At 30.5% G+C, this 21,582-nt stretch overlaps 1 pseudogene; it reads right to left on the bottom strand.

Moving 5' to 3' along the window:
- Nucleotides 1-4,892: 4,892 nt before the first annotated feature.
- Nucleotides 4,893-7,005, bottom strand: LOC126853665 (uncharacterized; annotated as a pseudogene).
- Between the last annotated feature and the right edge of the window lie 14,577 nt (nucleotides 7,006-21,582).

The following is a 21,582-nucleotide window of genomic DNA, read 5'->3' as shown; positions in this document are numbered from 1 at the left end:
GCGAGCCTTGGTCGGATTGTGTCGGCGCGCGAGATACCTCGCGATAGTTTTCCGGATTTGCGGGAACGATTCGCGGTCGGAATAGGAGCGTCCGGCAGACGGGAATATCCGTCGGTGGCGGGTAACTTCCCACCGCTAGACTTATTGCCGGACGATCGGAAGTACGGTAGGAACGCTTGTATGGCGGGATGTTGGGAAAGCCCAGCAGAGGCGGAGTACACCCAACCTCGATCTCGCTTGTGAAGCGTATGGGTATTTCTTCGGAGTGCTCTGAGTGTCTTGCCGACTTCAGAGCGGCGGAGAAGATTCTGATCTTTTTAGTCGGTGGAGCGCTTATTTATACCCGGTTTTGGCGGTATCGCGTCGGCGCGATAATTGTTTATTAAACAATTCGGTTGAGCCCGTTCGCGGCTCGGGAATATTCGGAAACGGTCGGATCCGCGGTTTCCCGAGCGCGCGACTCGTGCTCCGGTACGGTGTGCCGAACCGGTGGAATAAATGTAAACAATTACAAATATTTACAAAATATTTATGTTCGCTCACCGCTTTAACATACAATGGGGCGCATAGCGCCTTCGCTCTACAGGTCCCGTGACTGCTGGGCGTGGGACGGCGGTATTTTACGCGTGTTGGCCCGATCGATGGTCGTCGGGTCGCGGCGTCCGGCGGGTGGACGGCCGGGTAACGATGTACGCATCGTTACAACTCTTTAAGAGGACTTTTAGGAGACCTCATTAATTTTTCTTAAAATGATATCAATAACTTATCTTTTTGTAAGGTGTCTTTATAAAAAACTCTTTAAAAGAATTTTTAGGAGATCTCATTAATTTCTCTTGAAATTCTCTTGATATCAATAAGTTTTCTTCTTGTAAGATATCTTTTTAAAAAGCTCTTTATGATGTCTATTTATAGATGTCTCTAGCATCTCTAGTAAGTGAATTTTTATGTAAAACATAATCTAAATATATTTAGATTATCTAGAGAAGCCTTTTGATTCTTAGAGAAATTTGTGTGAACAATAAGTATAAAAGGATAATTGGATAGAGAAGATAAAAATAGAAGAGAAGAAAAAAGGGATCGTCTCGTTTGCGCACATTACGGATCGGAGACGATAAAATTTCTCGATCAGACACAGACCCGATCGGACACAGACTCAATCGGACACCGGCCCGAAACTTACTCAGAAAAAAGAGCACATTAGATATGAGATAAGTATTAAATCGTTTAAAAATAAAGCTACATAAAATACATTTAAAAAAATTACAAACAAGGTTAATTTCAATATTATATTTTCTCACTTTAAGGTTTGTATTTTAATAATTAATCTTTTTTAAATTAATTTTTATACAATTAATATTTTAATATTTTATGTGTTAAAATAAATTACAAAATGTCATTACGTAAAAATTTTAAAAACTTATCTGTGAGTCAAAAAAATGAGTGAGTTTCGATTGCGCAGATCGAACACGACAAAATTTTCCGATCGGACACAGACGCTATACCAAAGTACATGCATGGATAGGAAGCACGCGCGCGTGCGCGCGCGCGCGCGCACACACACACACACACACACGGGGTGCAAGGGGAGCCTTCGGCCCTCCTCCCACCGATAGACAGGGTGGACCTCGCTTTACAACTTACAAAGTACATGCTACAGTGTCCGATCGGGCCCTTATCCTATCGGGCCGATGTCCAATCGGGAAATTTTGTCGTGTCCGATCTGCAATGTGCGTAAACGGGACGATCCCCCAAAAATAGAAGGTTTCTTAAAGCTTATAAATGTTTATAAATAAGTGATAATAATGTAGATGAAGAAGATGATAAAGTTTATTCAAGTGAAATAGTGTATTCAATTTCTGAAAACTATATGGATGAAAATATTGGTATCCATAGTGACAATAATAGTGAAGAAAACTATTGTGTTGAAGATAATTTAAATGATATAATAAATAATAATAATATAATAAATGAAACTTTTAACTTTAAAGGACAATTAAAGCAATGGGTGTGCAAACATAATATTACTCATCGAGCTACTGGAGCATTACTAAAGTTATTAAAAAATGTTAAAGATATGAATGAATTACAAGATCTTCCACTTGATTCCAAGACATTACTCAGTAGCATACTGATAAGCACTGTTATTCGTGAAGTTCCTAGGAAATATTTTCATTATGGATTAGAAACTGCTCTGATAGATATTCTAAAAACTACACATTTAAATATAGTACCTAAGAACATAAAAATAAATATTAATATAGATAGTTTACCTCTATCAAAAAGTTCAAGCCAATTGTATCTAATATTAGGAGAAATATATCCAAAAATTTCTAAACCATTTGTTATTGGAACATATCATGGATATAGTAAACCTGCTTGTCCTAATATATTTCTACAAGATTTTATCGAAGACATTTCTTTACATGAAAAAGGATTTAAATTTAATGGAATACATTTTATAGTTACATTTTATAGTTACAATTCGATGTGTAATTTGTGATTTGTGATCCAGGTCAATCATTTGTAAAGTGTAAGCATTTAATGGATATTTTGATTGTTCAAAGTGCATGCAAGAAGGTGATTATAATAATCATCGAATGCTCTTTCTTAAAATGAATGCAAATTTGAGGCCAGATGAAAATTTTATTAATCAACAAAATGCAGAACATCATATAGTAAGATCAATTTTTGAAAGAGCAAATTTGGGAATAGTAAGTCGATTTCCATTAGATTATATGCACTTAGTTTGTTTGGGAATTATAAAAAAAATGCTTCAAACTTTTATGCATGGGAAAATCAAAGCAATCAAATTTAGATCTGTTATTCATGAAATTTCAGAAAATTTATGTAATATATCCACATGGATACCAAGTGACTTTGCACGGAAAACACGTAGTTTGGAAAAGTTAGATCATTGGAAAGCAACAGAATTAAAATTATTTCTGTAGTATGTAGGACCAGTTGTCTTTCAAAATCATTCACCGCAAAACTATTTGTTACATTTTAATTCTCTACATTGTGCTAGAATATTGAGCCATGAAAGTGATTGTATTAACAATAATGAATATGCCAAGAATTTGTTAACTTATTTTGTTGAAACTTCAAAAGTATTATATGAAAAAGATTTTTCATATTATAATGTTTACAATTTAATTCACTTATCTGATAATGTTGTAAAATTCGGACATTTAGATTCATTTAGTAGTTTTCCTTTTGAAAATTTTTTATATCAAATTAAAAAACAATTAAAGAAAGCAGAGAAACCTCTCGAACATTACATAATAGAATAGTGGAACGTGCTGTATATAAAAAAAGACATCATGAATATAACTTTTCTAAACCTCAAGTTGCTCAATATAATTCTATAAAGTCGAACGAAATAAGATCAGCATATGATTCCATTTTTTATAAAACATTCAAACTTTCAACAAAAAAAGAGTCTGACAGTTTTTGTTATCTAAAAAATTATGACATTTTTCATATTAAAATATTTATAAACATAATGAAGAATCCATTATGCAAGGAAAAATATTAATAAATTCATATTAAAATATTTATAAACATAATGAAGAATCCATTATGCAAGGAAAAATATTAATAAATCCAAGTAATTTTTTTGATTATCCCATAAATTCTAAATTATTTAACATTATCATTGGAAATGAATAGTCCGAATTAAAAAATTTTCTTCTTGATGAAATAAATATGAAGGAATTTTCTTATCAAAATAAATCTTTTTTTTCCTATAATTCATTCATGTACATAAATTATGTCTTAAAAGTATATATAATTCATAATAAATTAAAAATTATTTATATGAATTTTGTCTAAATTATTTCTTTTAAATAAATGACATTATTATTATTTTTAATTTTTTTTATTTATTTAGTCTCCTTACATTTTCTATCTATACTCCACATATATTTATTTATATAATTTTATTTTATTTCTTTCAGTTTTACTAATTATTTATTATTTTAATTTTATTTAATGATTTATTATTTTCAAAAATTCTTAATGTTTTTTTAAGAAAAACTGATTAACAACAAAATTTCATATTAATTATGTGCGCTACGTGTTTTTCATACGTTTGCCAGTCTCTTATTTCAGCATATTTATAGTATGCTAACAAATTATCCGGTTTATTCATATATGCGTATTATCGTATTACCATTATTTATTTCCAGTGAGCAATATGTTGTCAAAAAAAGCTCTTGAAGAGCTCATATTTGAAAGCTGACATCCTCCAGCGCTATCTAGAAGATAACATAATGATATCATATAATTGACTAATCGATTTTAGACAAAATAAAGACATCATATAAATAATATCTTAAAGAAGTCTTGAATTTGACATCTAATGGATATCAAATAAGCGATAAAATATAAATGATTTTTTATACAATTGTAGAAAATAATATATAATTATTTCTATATTTTATCTTGAAATCTAAAAAAATACACGTACATGTTAAATATTCAATTTTATTATAAAAAGTTATAACATTTTGTGTGTGTGTGTGTAGTCTATATTTCTACATATGTCTACATTTCTTATAAAATAAAAACTGTGGTATCATAATAATATATAAAAATAAAAATGTTTTGTAATTTATATAATCAATACTAAAACAAATATTAACTTTTAAATAAAATACTACTATTAAAATAAAAAAGTATTACATTTTTGCACTACTTTTATCACATTATGAAAAGTAATTCTACAAACTTAATGTAGTTCTATATACTTAATATAAAAACCAAATAGAATATAATATATAATAAATTTAAAAGATGCAAATTTTTTTAACTTTACGCAAGAAACAAATAGTATTTACTTAAATAAATAAAAAAACTAATGAAAAACCAAATTCTTCAATCGTTTTCACATGTTATGTCTCATGTCGTTTTGCTGCTTGATTTATGCGGTCTCCAACATACTGTAACCAGCTTTTAATGATGGTTTGAATAGAATGCAAAGAAATATTTTTTCCATTGATAGTGAGAATTGTTTCTGAAAAATATGTTTAATATTAATAAATTTTAAATAAATAAAACAATATAAATGGCAAGTTATATTACGTTATATAAATATATTATATAAATATATAAATATATTATATAAATGTTTTATAATATATTATATTCTTTTTCTGATTTCTGAATTTTACATAGTTATATTCTTTGGAAAATATTAAATTATACTTGAAAAATTTATCAAAAAATTAAAAAAATGGTTATATATATTTAAAAAAATTACAATTGCTTCTTAAACATTATAATATATAGAAAATGTTGATGAGACTAGAACTCTGAGAGATATAAATTATGATATTTACTAAAATAATAAAGATTAAAATATAATAATATAACAATATATTTAAAATATAAAATAATTATAATTGTGCCAAAAATAATACAAAAAAGATTTTATTTTTTAATATTTTATTATTATTTATTGAAGTATATTTTTTTATATATTTTTTAATATATTTGACATGTATTCGAAATAATAATTTCAATAAAAGCAATTTAAAAAAAATTTCTTTTAAATAATTTTGGAAAAAATATAATAGTCAAACTATGCAAAATTAATATATATATATATATATATATATATATATATATATATATATATAGTAACATAGATAATTTAAAATCATACCGATAATGACGTCTACAAACTTCATAGATTTTGTCTCAATCATATTTTTCTGTCCAGTCCAAGACAGCTTATAGGCTAATTTGTCAGTGATCGTAAGTTTTAACGCATTTTTTACGTGCTGCTCTGGATTTTTTCCTCCGACAGTTCGAATTAATTTTTGTTGTAAAAAATGTATTAATTTTATAATTTATTAATTATATTAATTCTTATAATTATATTATTATAATGTAATGATAATGTTACAATTCATAATTTCATATAAAAAATAATTTAGAAGTTCAATATATTTTTTGCAAAACTAATGATTTGTATTTCTATAAACAGAAAAAAAATTAGGAACAAATGTACAAGATGTATAAATATTCTATTCTTGCATACATTTTTTGTGCATCAAACTATTTATATTTATTTTACGAAATTTATATGATAAACAAGTACTTACATATTGCAATGAAGCTATGGAACCTTCCATTATCAACTTATTGAACTCCTGTAATCTTTCATGCGTTGCAATAAGTAAATTTAAATTGATAATATTGATTTGTAAAGGATTTGGATTTACATCTAAAAGTAATTGTTCGATTGTAAACAGCATTCGTGTCATTTTGTGAATGCTGCTTCTGCAAGCTTCTATGAAGAAAAAAGTAGAAAAAACTGAGTACGAACAGGAAAAGAGGCGCAGAAATAATTAACAATTTAATAATATTAATAATAACATTTATTCATTAATGTGTATGTGTGTGTGTAAAATACATATAAAGTGTGTCTGTATGCATGCGTGCGTGCGTGCGTGCGTGCGTGCGTGCATGTATGTATATGTATATATGTATCTTATATAAATATGTAAAAATATTAATATTTACATAATTTTTCGTCCTCTTCCTTAGATGAAAATGAAGTAGAACAATAACGCAATAGTTTCTTGACTTTTCGCTTCTGTGAGGATGTATTATTATTCGTATCATTTCTTATATCTGCTAATGTTTCTTCACCGTTAGTAGATACGTACATCACCTGGATTTCAAAATTTCTACCTTCCTCATATGTACCTGAAAATAATATATACATCGCATGAGTTATTTTCATCCTATCGTATATATAAAAAAAAAAAAATATATATATATATGTGTGTGTATATATGTGTGAAGGATCCTTACTAAAAGGTCTAAAATATTTTTTATAGTACATACTATTCCAATCATCATCAGGTATCGTTTTTTTTTTACATTCCATTGTGGGATTTTTAACTTTATTTGATGGCCACTTAAAGCTTTTGGATTCTAACATCATGATGCTAGCATTGTTGCAGACCATGTCTCCCACAGTACAACAAAATACATTTTTTTATTTATTTTTTAGGACTCTTGTTTAAGCTCAAGTTAATACTATATATATCATATGAATAAGAAGTAAACATAATTTTTTATAACATAACGTTGTTATACATAAAATAAAAAAAGTAAATGAAATATATATATAACAATTAAAAGAGCCATAGAAAAACTAAAAAAAGTATAATTAATAATAATAAGGTTTAATTTATTTTAAAAAAATTTATAAGACAAAAATTTTTAGAAATAGTTTTAAATTTATTATATATACATTTTATAAACATGTTACATTATTATTATTATTATATTAAATTTATTTTATATATATATATATATATATATATATATATATATATAGTGTACGTTTTAAAATTTGATATAATTTTATATACATGAATGAATTAAAGGAAAAAAACAAAAAGAATTTTCGAAAGGAATACAAACTGCCTTCATATTATATACATATGCTGTGTAATTTTTTAAATCGGACCATTCATTTCCAATATAAATATAGAATAATTCTGAATTTACCGGATAATGTGGAAGATTATTTTGATTTACTGGAACGTTTTTCCTTGCATAATTATTGTGTCATGAGATTTATAAATACATTTAATACGGAAAATATCATTATTTTGTAAATAACAAAACCTATCACTTTGCTTTGTTTGTGACAAATTAAATTTTAAAAAATACATAGAATCGTATACTTTTCCCATTTCACTGGACTTTTTGGGATTGTAATGAGAAACTTGCGGTTTGGAAAAATTGCATTGTTCTCTTTTTTTTATACATCTACTACGTTCTACTATTCTATTGTATAATTGTTCCAGGGGTTTGTCTGCTTTCTTAACTTGTTTAATTTTATGTATTTGTTTAATTTTATATAAAAAACTTTCAAAGGAAAAAGTACTAAATGAATCTAAATGTCTAAATTTTAAAACATCATCAGCTAAATGAATTAAGGATGTTCTGGATGTACAATAGTAGCAAAAAATTGTCAAAATTAAAAAAAACATGTTTCTTAGTGGTTGAAAAATTAAAAAAATTAATTCGGGTTATGAAAAAAATTAAAGTATCACAAAATAATATGGATTTTGACGTCTTCGTAAAGGAAAATAGTTGTAATTAATATTTTTGCTAATTTATGGCAAAAACTTTTGATCATGAATATCCTCTGAAATCAACTGCAAAAAACAATGAAAAACGAGTAATTTGTAAAAAGAGAAAAAGAGACAGATAATATTTTTTTACAATTTTTAGTAAATAACTTTTAAACGAATTGTGAACGAAAAGTGGATCTAAATCAAGTTTTACTTAAATATTTATTAGAATTTTCTTAATATATGTGAAAATTTTTATTTCATTGGTAATATTTTTTCTTTGTCAATTTTGTCAATATGTGCTACAATAAGCGATTTTCCATAAGAATCAATAGTAACTTTAAATTTAAATAACTTCCAAATCATTAAGAGAATTGTGCTTAGTTTTTGCACAAATATTTAGACGAAATAGTAGAACAATCTATGAAATTTTAATGCTTTTGTTAGTATTTCGATATATGTCACATACATCCTTAAATTATGAATGTTATAAATTACAAAACATTTGCCATACAATTTTTTTGAAGTCTCAACGTAAGTTAGCAAATTCTTGGCATACTCATTATTATTACTAATACAGTCAGTTTCGTGGGACAATATTCTAATGGCACAATGTAACGAATTGAAATGTAATAAATAATATTGCGGTAAATAATTTTGGAGTCTGACTGGTCCTACATATAACAAAAATAATCTTAATTCGGTTGCTTTCCAACGTTCTAATTCTTCTAAAGTGTCTTTCGTGCGAACTCAATAGGTATCCATGCAGATGTATCGTTTAAATTTTGTGAAATTTTTTAAATAACAGCAGCACTGAATTTGATTGTTTTAATATCTCCATTCAGGAAAATTTGAAGCATTTTTTTAATCATTTCTAAGCAAACTAAGTGCATGTAATCTAAGAGAAATTGACTAATCATTCCCAAACTTGCTCTTTCAAAAATAGATTTTTTTAAATGATAATCTTTTTAAATGATAATATTCTTAATTTATAAAATTTTCATCAGTCCTCAACTTTGCATTTGTTTGAAGAAAGAGCATACAATGATTAATATATTCACCTTCTTGCATGTACTTAGAGCAACCAAAATATCCGTTACATGTTTTGATGCATTTTACAAATGATCGAGCTGGAGAATCACAACTTACACGTCAAATATTAACTTTATAATTTTTTCCATTAAACTCAAATCCTTCTTCAAGCAAAGAAATGTATTCTGTAATGAAATCCTCTAAAAATACATTGGGACAAGAAGGTTTGTTGTACCCATGATATGCACCGATAACAAATGGTTCATACAGTTTAGGATATATTTCCCCTAATATCGGATAAAATTGACTCTTAGAACTTTTAGCTGTCGGTAAGCCATCAATATTAATATTGATTTCTATATTTGTAGCTATTTTATTTGACTCAACAGTTTTTAGTAAGTCTATAAGAGCATTTTTGATTCCATAATGAAAATATTTTCTAGAAAAGACTTCACGAACAATAATATTTTTTGGAGTATTTAACAATATCCTAGGGTCAAGTGGAAGATTTTGTAATTCTTCGATATAAGCACTTTGTAATAACTGTAATAATGCACCAGCTGCTCGATGAGAAATATACTCACATCCATTGAAATTGTTCTTTAAACTTATTAATTTTTTGTTGATTTATTTCAGTACTATTAGTTTTTGTATATTATAATTATAGCTTACTTCACTATTATCACTATACGATTCTTCCATGATATCAGCATTATTATTGAGAACATTAGAACATAAATTATTATGTTCATAAAGTGAATGAATCTGATTAGTTCCATTAGATTTGCTTGTACACGGTTCATTTTCAATATTTTCATTTTGGACATTATTATACAATTTATATATTTCACGGAGTCTTCTATTTTTTTGGCTTACTGATAAACTTTTAAAATCTTTTCGTAAATAAGACATATAAAAGGATATTGTTAGAGCCCAAAATTAGCTATAACTATTATTATATCGTTAATATTAAATATTATTAATTTAAAGTATTTTTTAATACGCCTTCGGACTATAGCGATATAACTATATAGATATCGTGAAAGGCGTATAATCGCGTTACGAGAGCGAAACGCTGACGAAGCGAGCCACGCGCCGAGGCTGTGCGAGTGCGAAGAAGATCGAAAATGCAAGGAATTTCGATCGAACCATATCTTAGCTTGCATTTTGGCCTAACCATTCGACACGACCATATATGATCATGTCATTAAGGGATCCCTTCCAAAAAATCAATCGAAAATGAGGTAATAAAAGAGACCACCGCGAATACGCGGCGGGCAGTCACTAACCAAGTATTATATCGGGTCGGCATTACTACCAATTGATATCGAGCAAAACGCTAAGATAGTATCATACCGGGCAGTCATTATTAACGATTGATATTGGACCGCGATCAACCTAACTCAAGGAATCGCTAATCTAGCCTCGAATTGTTACTCGAACGAAGTCACAGCTGATTTCGCGACCGTGACCGAGATATCAGGCTCGCGCCGAGTAACCCTATACTGTGATACGCACAGCTGTGAAGGGGAAACGACAGGCAAAAGGAAGCGACTAATATTGAGAAATAAAAATAGTTTATTCAAAATAAAAAACATATCGTTCCCCCATTTGCCGGTTCTCAATCCGGTCCTCGGCTCCCAAGCCTTGGTGGTGAATCCTGAAAAATCCAGTGCCTCTCCGCGAGACATAACAATATGTAAAATGACACTTTTACAAATTGAAGAGATAATAAACACATAAAGAGAGAATATATAAAAAGATTTTTTTGATTGGGATTATCGCACCTTGTTTGTTCGATTTTTATGTGTGTATATATATACCTAGGTAGCCAAGTCTGCCAAAATCATGTATTGCGAATAATGTGGTACACATTATATCGGCAACACTCTGGCAATAGTCATGCATGATCTGCCGTCAGTTAGTGTCGGCAGAAATACAATAGAAAATGAATAGTCTTTGCATCATGATGTGCTACAAAAAATGCTACAAAATTTAAGCAGAAGTCCTCAGTGTCCATCAATCAAAAACAGTAGATTTTAAACATTGCGTGTTGGCAATATGTCAATAAAAATTAAATTAAAATTGAACATAACATGACATATCAGCTGTATCGGCATAATACCGTCAGAAATCGAACTGATCTGCAGGCACGGCATGACGGTAGAAATGCGGCAAAAATTGAGCATGTGTTGCTGTTTCAAAAGATAACAGCAAAAATACAGCAGAATAAATGTGTCACTTTTGCCGCGTTCAATAGCCAATAATAAGATTTTTCTGTTAAGCACAGTAAAAAACGTGAATTGAGTGAGAGAATCAGTAACGACATTATCGTGCACATTCTTTGCCTCCATTTAATTTTTATTATTAAGTGTCATCAAGATCATCAAAAGTTATACAAAGTGTTAAAAGTGCTAAAAGTTTTGATATAAGATATATAAGAAAAAAAAGAAGAAAAGGAAGAAAAAGAGTGCAGAACACAGAGATTAGAAAACACGAGATCTATCTTATGCATTTTTTATACTTAGATGGAATAATCACTTTTTCTCTCTTTAACGTTTAAATATATATTTTATTATTATAATGGGTTTTCAGCAACGACACAGTACGACACAAGTATCATTCTATCTTTGTTCATTGATTGAAAGAAAATAGAATGATATTTTGTGTCGCACTGTGTCGTTTCTGGAAAACATCCAATACATATTATTAAAATAATATAATAATAGATAGACAAAGATATATATATTATTTATATATAATTACATATAATTAATATATACATATTTATTTCGTTTTAGGTGAATTTGAAAAAGTTTGAAAATTTTAACTACGAAATCAGAATATGTATAATATGTAAAGAAAAATCGTATTTAAAGGTTCCCGAGAAGAGAAGAGAAAATTCAGAGAGGATCCAGAGATAATCCAGAAATCTATAATCTAGAATAATCTAGATCCAGAGAATAGAGGCAGAAAATAGGACATAGAAAATATACGTAGAGGTAACAAGTACACAACACATATATACAGTACGTAACAATAATGGAACCATTTATTTTAAAACGTTCTATTTCGAAAAAGGTCTAATATATGTTTGCGTCAACGTAAAAGAATTATTGCCGAAATTAAAAAGAATTTACATTTTTCACAAAATTGTGGGAGACAGTTACATTTAATTAATAATGTTGAAGACGTACGAGGCCCATCACATACATCTCCTTTGCATTCATTTAATTTTTTTACTGCCAGTTTTGAAAATAATATTTCTAATATATCAAGATAAGAATTTTGATCATCTTTTTTCTGATAGTGATGTTGCTTCCTCTCTTAGTACTTCTTCCATTGAGCCATCATTCCAAGAAAGATTAGCATCTTGTTTCATAGATAATAATTTTACTCATGTTCAAAATAATAATATTTTATCTTTTTTACGAAGTCATTCTTGTTTTTCATAATTGCCTAAAGATGTTAGAACATTTTTAAATACTCCGTGAGCTAAGATTATTGTCAAAAATAGAACCAAGCGAATATATTCATTCGATCTAGAAGCAAGTATTATTGAAGTTCTTTCGTGTTTTTCAATTGATTCTCTTCCAAATCAAATAGACATAGATTTTACAGATAGATGCAACTTAGATAGGTCAGGAAGTGTGCATATTTGGCCAATTCAATGTAGACTCGCTAATATAAAACACATTAAACCAATAATAGTAGGGATATATAAAGGTTCTGCAAAACTATATAACTCAAATTTATTTTTTGAGAAGTTTATTGCAGATATTAAAAAAATATTAGCCAGTGGAGGAATAATCTTCAAGAAAAAGAAATTATCTATACGTCTTAGGTATTTTATAGCTAATGCACCAGCTCGTATTTTTATTCTCAATCATACAAGTCACTTATCTTGCCACCTATGTTCTAAGTGTAAAGTTTGTGGAATACGATGTGAAAGGCGTTATATTTTTCCTGGTAGTGATCATTCTCTACGGACCAATGAGGAATATGTTAGAGGTTTAGACGAAGATCATCACAAAGAAGGTACAAGTCCATTGTCATTGTTACCTATAGGAATGTGCCTTTTGAATATATGCATTTGGTTTGTCTTGGAGTAATGAAAAAATTGTTATCTGGGTATGCGAAAAGTATTCACAGTTTTCAAAATTATCGACAAGATCTATTTCTATTATATCATCACTGTTGAAAATTCTCGCAACGTATTGTCCATCTGATTTTGCAAGGCGTCCCAGGTCACTTTATATATATTCAAAATATAAGGCTACGGAATTTCATCAATTTCTTCTATATACAGGTTCAGTTGTAATGTATGGTATTTTGAATCAACATATATACACGCATTTTTTATTCTTACATGCTGTTATTAGAATTTTAGTTTCTCCCTCATCGTCACAGAATTATTTGGATTTTGCAGATCTTGCATTAAAAAAATTTAGATAGATGCAAACATTTTTATAATTCAACATTTTATTCTTATAATGTGCATGGTCTTCTGCACCTTATCAATGATGTGTAACGGTTTGATCCTTTCGATACATTTTCTGCTTTCCCATATGAAAATAATATGACAATTTTCAGGAAGTATTGCAGGAAACCTAGTCTTCCTCTCCAACAAATCTCTAATAGATTTGCAAAGAGAAGAACTCATGGCACAGTTGAATTATATAGGATCGAGTCTTCTATTCATGTATCTATGAAGCATAATGCAGATCCTCTTCCATGTATTTCTAATAATTATCTTCAATATCGTAAAATCATATTTAATAACATTTTAATTGCCTTAAATATACGAGATAATTGTTGCATTTTACAAAATCTGTTTGCATTGTTATTAACATATTTATGACAGAAAATTTATATTATCTGGCAGTAAAAAAATTTTTGGATGTAAAGAGATTTTATGATGTTGGTGTTACATCTTCAGTTTTACATATTTTTAAATGTTCCTTGAGTAATGATATTTCCTTTATTCCTATTAGTGAAGTTCATATAAAATGTTTTAAAATGCCTTTTTGAGATTGTACATCTATAGATAGTAGTAGTGAAAATCGAGAAAGTAGAAAGAAAATCTTCAAAATGAGAAATATATAATTGCTGGTATTATACATAATGAGAAAATCATAAAACTTATTGTATTTTATTGAATTTTTCCATGAAATTTTATTGAGTTCACAGTTCCTGAATTCCTTGAGTTTATTGATCACACACACACACACACACACACAATTTTTAAAAAAATTGCCTCTAATAATTTTGTTTTTATTCAATAAGCTGCCGACAATTAATTGCGTATATTGAACTCTCTTTTCTTCCCACAGTGTTAAATATTTTTAGTTTATTTTTAGTTTGAAGAGCATAAGATATGTATCTTTTTATAATATTTTTTTTTATTTAAATGTTACATGTTATTGATTTTATCTTTTTTATCAATATTAATTTTTTATCAACATATTCTCGTAATAGTTTTATATACAAAAGTATTCTATCTATCTAAAAAAATATGAAATATTGTTTGATTTAAAATATATTAAAAAATTTTATTTATTACATTAATAAAAAATCATGCACAATACATAAATTTTTTTTCTAACTGTATCTAAAAATACTTTAGTTTTACCGAAATTGAAATACTATTTAAATATTTGGAAGATGGAAACCTTGGGGAATCTTTTTACAAGATTTTCGGTTTGTACTCTGTACAATTTTGAGTCTCCATTACTCCAATATTTGTGTTGCATATTGCTCTTAGTAAGATCCTTAGTATAATACGAAAACGCTATTATGTAAAGTAATATTTATTTTACTTGTATTATTCTCTTTTTCTCTCTCTTTCTCACTCTCTCTCTCTCTCTCTCTCTCTCTCTCTCTCTCCCTCTCTTTCTCTCTTTCTCAATAAAATTCTCTATAGAGAATTTATCATATACTTAATTTTCTCTATTTTTGTCATAGGTATTTTCAGGCAGAGTCTTTACTGAGCGCGTCACGCGTCGCGTGAACGAATTATAACCAATCAAAACATTCCATTGTAAAACATGATATTACAATGGGATGTTTTTAATGGTTATAACTCGTTGAAGCAATACGTGACGCGCTCAATGGAAACTCAGGCTTATAATTCATATTTTGATACATTATTTTTATAGTTCATGTAGTTTTATGCTGGATGGAATGCGGAAAGAGAAATATTATAAAACCAACTAGATATCAGACCACATCATCGGATGAAGATGTGAGGACAGCAAAAAGGACAGTAAAAAAGACATATACTACCCGAAAAACTAGTAATAATGTCACAAGATATAAATGAATTAAAACATTTTTAAAAGTTCCTCCAACATAATAGAGAATACTGCTTCTAATACACAACATGCCTATAATACACAAGCCGTGCAATATTTGCCCTCATCACAAATAAACTCAACAAATTCAACAAAGTTAACAAAGTCAAGACATGTCTGCAGCGTTTGCGATATATAATAATGATGATGAATCTCAAAATAATTATAATAAATCTGTTTTGATGTATCTCCCTTCTCCTAAATTTCAAAGCATCAATTTCCCCATTACATCATAGTTTTAAAAAATAAGCGTCACGTATACTCAGTTAATTTTTATACGATCAGTGTCGTGTCAACCGCTCTACTTTTCATAACCGCTCTAATTCTCATAACTGAGAGACAAAAATGTATTCCGCTGAAGGAAGCAGCAATAGTGTTAAATGCATGAATTATTATGTTCCTCGAGATGAAATTAAACCATACAAGAAACCGTTTGATTCGTAAGTATCACAAAATGTTTCATATATTTTTTATATGTTTCTTCCATACTTTTCCATATTTAATTGTATTCTTTTTTCAGACGTGATAAACCTCGTTGTATCACGAATTTTGGTACGCAGATTTGCATTGACGCGCACGGCGTATAAATACTTGGATATTGGAATCAGCGTGGGACCTGCGTCTTATGTGGAATTACATCTTGGCGATATCCGAGGAAATCACATAATACTATCTCATGAAATGGAAAACGTTCATCAAAAGACGTGTCGATATTGAGCGATTCCTTCAGCAATGAATACATATTCATCGCTAAGAATTGAATATCTAGTAATGGAACATGTTAAAATACATGATGCATGTGCTATAAAACTTACAGTAGACGATTCTTGATTGTACATGAAACCAGCAACTATATTATTTTTATTCGAACGCGAACATTGCGTTAATAACGAATATTTAAAGCTGTACGAGAATACAGAAGATGTAAATGCGAGCTTTGATCAATTTGTGCGGTGTTTGCAAAGTAATATGCCTAATGCCATGAGAGAAGATACAGTCAAAATTTTGCACGACGTTTATGATAAAACATCTATTATAGATTGCGAATAAGTAGCTTATGCTGTGGATGGACTTTTCTATAAAACCTTGAAACGAGGTGATGTATGGTAACATAAATAAAAAATATGTAAAAATTAAAAAAAGATAATTATCTATTTCTTTTGCTTCCCTTCCTTGCATATAAGATAGATATGTGATAAGATAGATCATGGCGCGATCCTTCTCTTTTCCGCGGACTCCTTAAATGTTATTGATACATGAAAATGATAAATTTGAGAGCGAATCACATATAGATTGCGAATTAATAACATGTGTTGTAAATGACATTTGTTGTGATGTTTGTAATAAATAAGTTATTTTAATATTTATCTGTCTAATTTTAATTATTTTTTCCATCCTTTATAACAACATATGCATAGTCGACAAAACTTAAATCTTTCTCTTAACACACTCTATTCGAGATGTAGAAAAATGCTGACCTAGATGAGATATGATACTATAATTAGAAAAAGACAAAATATGAAATTAGAATATATAATCAAGAGGAATGTGCAGCATTTTCAGTCAACCTTCTTATAACAATCTTGTTGAACTACATACGTTTTTTTTTGTGCCCTATAGCTGAGGAAGAAGTTATTATTATCAAAGATGAAGAAAATGTTAATATTATGGTTATTGATATTTCGAACAACGAGGAATCTATTATTGAAATACCACTTAAAGAAGATAATGGCATAGTTATAATGGAAGAAAATATTGATATGGATATTGCTGACGAAGAAGAAGAAAACGAAGAGGATTCCGATGTAAAAGTGCCATCATTGGATTTTAATTATGATAGCGAACAAAGTAACATTTCGAATGATAGAATCTACAAGATATTAAACCAAGCGGAAATAAGTAACTTGGATGAAATATCAAAAATATGCTGTATATATGTTTTTTACACAGCTGGCAGTGTAAGATACTGCACATCATGTTTCTTGCGAATGAAGGACCTATTTTCCAACATACATGCTGTACGAAAACATGGAACTATAAATTACGCTTTGACCCTAGGATCATTTTATAGAGAGTGCCGCATGCCACTTCATCAAATATTGCCATGCAACATGTCTCTCATTTGCACAAATTAAAATAATTGTAAGTATCTTTTTTAAAAATTTATATTAAATATTATTATTATTTAGTTAAAAAATTTGTTTTTTTTCTGTTTCAGATCAAGCAAATTATTTTTATATCTTATTATTTTTATATTTCTATTTTATAAATTTTTTATATTATAATTTTTTATATTTTACATACTCACACACACACACACACACACACACACACTTCATATGTATTTTACACACACACACATACACATTAATGAATAAATGTTATTATTAATATTATTAAATTGTTAATTATTTCTGCGCCTCTTTTCCTGTTCGTACCCAAGTGTTATCTCTCTTTCTTTCCCACGCCAATGTAGACGCTATTCTTTTCCTAAACGTCTCATGTTATCTCCCTCACCGTCGAACGTCGTATCTCGCGTGCATGCCTCGCATTATCTCTCTTTCTCTCTCTCTTTCCCACGCCAATGTAGACGGTATCCTTTCCCTAAACGCCTCACGCTATATCCCTCATATCCACTGTCGTACGAACATTGTATCACACGTGCGCTCCTCGCCCTCCATCCCTCTCTTCCTCGCGAACCCCTAACCCATAAGTCGCACCTCGGATCCCTCTCTTCCCCGCGGACCTCTCGTCCACCGATCGCTGCGGATCCCTCTCTTCCCCGCGGACCTCTCATTCACCGTTCGCGTCGCGGATCCCTCTTTTCCCCGCAGACTTCTCGTCCACCGATCGCGCCGCGGATCCCTCTCTTGCCTGCGAACCCCTCGTACATCGGTCGCACCACAGTTTCCCTCCGCCTCCGCGGGCCCCTCGTCAAACTATCGCGCCGCGATCCCCCTTCGCGGACCAGCCGATCGCGCCGCAAATTATTCTGCGTGACGTTATACTCCCTCCCCCCGCATGACATCATACTGCGTCATACTCCCCGCCCCCCTTTATGTGACGTTTCCCCTTCGCGCTCTACTCTCCACGCGACGTCATACCCTCGCGCCATATCCCCCATCCGCGTGACGTCGTACCACACTATACCCCCACCCTCCTTAGAGGACCTGTGTTAGAACTCTCTTAGCATTACTATTAAGGAAATTATTTTATATGAAAGAAATTTATTGTTAGCTAAAATACGTTTATAGTTACATAATGTATGCGCGCACGCGGTGTATGTGTGTATGTGTGTGTGTGTGTATTCCTTATTTCCTTATTTTTCAAAACAGCGCATGCGCGAAGAGAGAGAGAGACTGTCCGTACATTCCCTGTTTCTGTCGTAGTTCTATTATTCGCTGAGGGACAAGTTTTCTTTAGGAGGAGATAGGCAATACTCCGTTTAGTTATATATGTCTATGGTTGATATACGTCTGCACCGTAATGTTTTCGCCAGCTTTGAGTATTGACTAACAATATAGTATTATTACATTTATGGAAAAAGTTTTTCATTGAAATTAATGGCAAAATTTTTCACTTTTCACATTTCTGCCCTAGGAAAAAAGTTACATGGTCAATCTGATAATAATCCGGAACTAAAACATAGGATCTGTTCTTGACAGCTAAATTGGCTGCACTAGTCCAGGGAGAAATTTACAATTAAGGCTATTGCATGTTAAAAAATTTTTGTTGTAATCGTAAAACCGTAGTAAATCAACCAATCATATTTCAAATATTCTTACATTACAATTTCTTACATTCTTATTATGTTTAGAATGTTTGATTGTGATTGGTCAATTTGCTTATGGCCTTATGATTACGACTGAAATTTTTTAACGTGCAATGGCCTTTACAGTCGATATTCTTCTATCAATCAATCTAGTACAATTAACTAATCTGAAAGTTCTAGCAACATTCTAATTAGCAATGTATACTATACTATAGTATATACTATACTATATAGTGTATACTATAGTGATTACGTTTATACATCATCTTTAACGTCGAATTTAATAATGTCCGTTGTTGTAAAAATGGCCAATCACAGCTATTCCTTTGAAGAATGGTGTGACTGTGATTGGCAGCTTTAGAACTAAGTTATTAAACCCGATTAGGAGTGACGTGTAAACGTAATCTGCGATTGCTAAATTTCTTACGAATTACGACCTTATTGTAGACCACGCCTGCCGCCTGAAAAATTTTTAATCGTAACCGTAAAGGTATATTCAAACAAAATAAGCGCAGATAAATATGCAAGAAAATTAATTAGTCCATAAAGGCCAATTTCACTTTCGGTTAAGTTAACCGATGGTTAAAATCAGCAGGGTAGTAACAGAAAATAGAGGTGAAGGAAAACCAAGCATTCTTATCATTTCAGTAGCCACCCTGCTGATTTTAATAGTCGGTTAACTTAACCAAAGATGATGAAATTGACCTTTAGTATGCATTAAGAAAGTGGACCAATCTAGTACAATTGACCAATTAGAATCCTAGTGCAACAACTGTTCAATTAGCAATGTGAACTATATCGGATCCCATCCGATTTAGCTTTGCATATTTGACCTTATGTACCCGGTTCCGGATTATTAGCTGACAGAAAATTACTTATTATAAAATAAATTATTATTTTCTAAACGTTAGAAACATTACAAACGTGTTTCCCAAATGATTTCACGTTGATTAAAATTTAAAAAAAAATTTTTAATTATGTTTGCTAACTATACGCTTAATTAATTTACATTTATTATAAACAAATTATTATTTTCTAAACTATGAGAATATATTTTTAAATTTGCCCAAACGATTCCCAAACTATTGCAATAATAAAAAATATAAAATACCAACGTTGCTGCTAAATATACGGAGGTGCTAGAGAGAGAAGGGTAATCACGTGATAGGCGACGGAAAAGAAACCGAGAATATAAGCTAGATAGAGTGGAGACTAGAGAGTCAGGCACGAAAAGTAGGAGAGGAGATAAGAAAATAGATAGAGTGGCGACAGAGCAGATAGAAATGGAGAGCGTACAGGGAGTAGGTGAAAAACATAGAGAAGCAACAAGTCAGGAGAAAGAGATAATAGAGAAGGGAATTAGGAAAAGAGAAAAATTATAAAGAGAAACAGATCGGAACAAAATCGGCAATCGAAGCGCATCGGAGACATCGAAGAGATCGACATCAAAGTCATCAGATCGGATCCGATCCGTCATCGACATCGGCGTCAAAATCAAGAGAACATCAGGACATCCGGATCGATCAAGATCAATCATCGGATCATCGAACGGTCGAAACTCAATCCGCGTCCGGGATCATCCGGATCAGATCGAAAGGATCCGAAAATAAAGAAATCGGCATCGAAATCGGCATCGAATCAGCGCATCTAAATCATCAGGATCATCGCATCGTTCATCGTCGAGGATCACATCAAATCAGGATCAAGATCAGGATCGATCGAAATCATCTAACTCGGGCGTCGAATCATCCGATCATCCGATCAGCGAAGATCCGAGAATCAATCTGATCAACCGTCGGCGTCAAAGTCGAGATCGGAAGATCTCGGACAATCATCGACGTCGAAAATGCGTCGAGTCAAGAGAAGACGGAGCGATCAGAGAACAGGGGAAAATGAGATTGATAAAGGCAGGAGAGAGAGAGAGAGAGAAAGCGTCATTTATTGAGTGCTCTGGGACAAGTCCCCTAAAACGCAAAGACAATACATGGAAAAATAGTACAATAAAATAAACACAAGCTATGTACGTGAGGTAAATATAAATGTGTATAAAAATATAAAAAATATAAAAATGAAAATGTGAAAAAGTGAAAAGTGAAAAGTAAAAAGTGAAAAGTGAAAAGCGAAAAATAAAAAGTGAAAAGTGAAAAGTAAAAAGGTATGCCAGAGAGTTAAGGGTAACAAGGATCATGACCTTATATTGGTTAACAGACGAGCAAATGCGGATAGAGCCCCTGCTTAAAATCATTTAAAATTTTCGCGTTCTTGATTGACAAGGGGAGACCATTCCACAGCCTAATCGAGGTTACTCTGAAAGAACGTTTGAACA

This window comes from Cataglyphis hispanica, chromosome 1, assembly GCF_021464435.1.
Source record: "Cataglyphis hispanica isolate Lineage 1 chromosome 1, ULB_Chis1_1.0, whole genome shotgun sequence".
In the NCBI taxonomy this organism is placed as follows: domain Eukaryota; kingdom Metazoa; phylum Arthropoda; class Insecta; order Hymenoptera; family Formicidae; genus Cataglyphis; species Cataglyphis hispanica.
The sequence above is the reverse complement of the archived record's forward strand: the minus strand, read 5'-3'. Positions and strand labels throughout refer to the sequence as shown.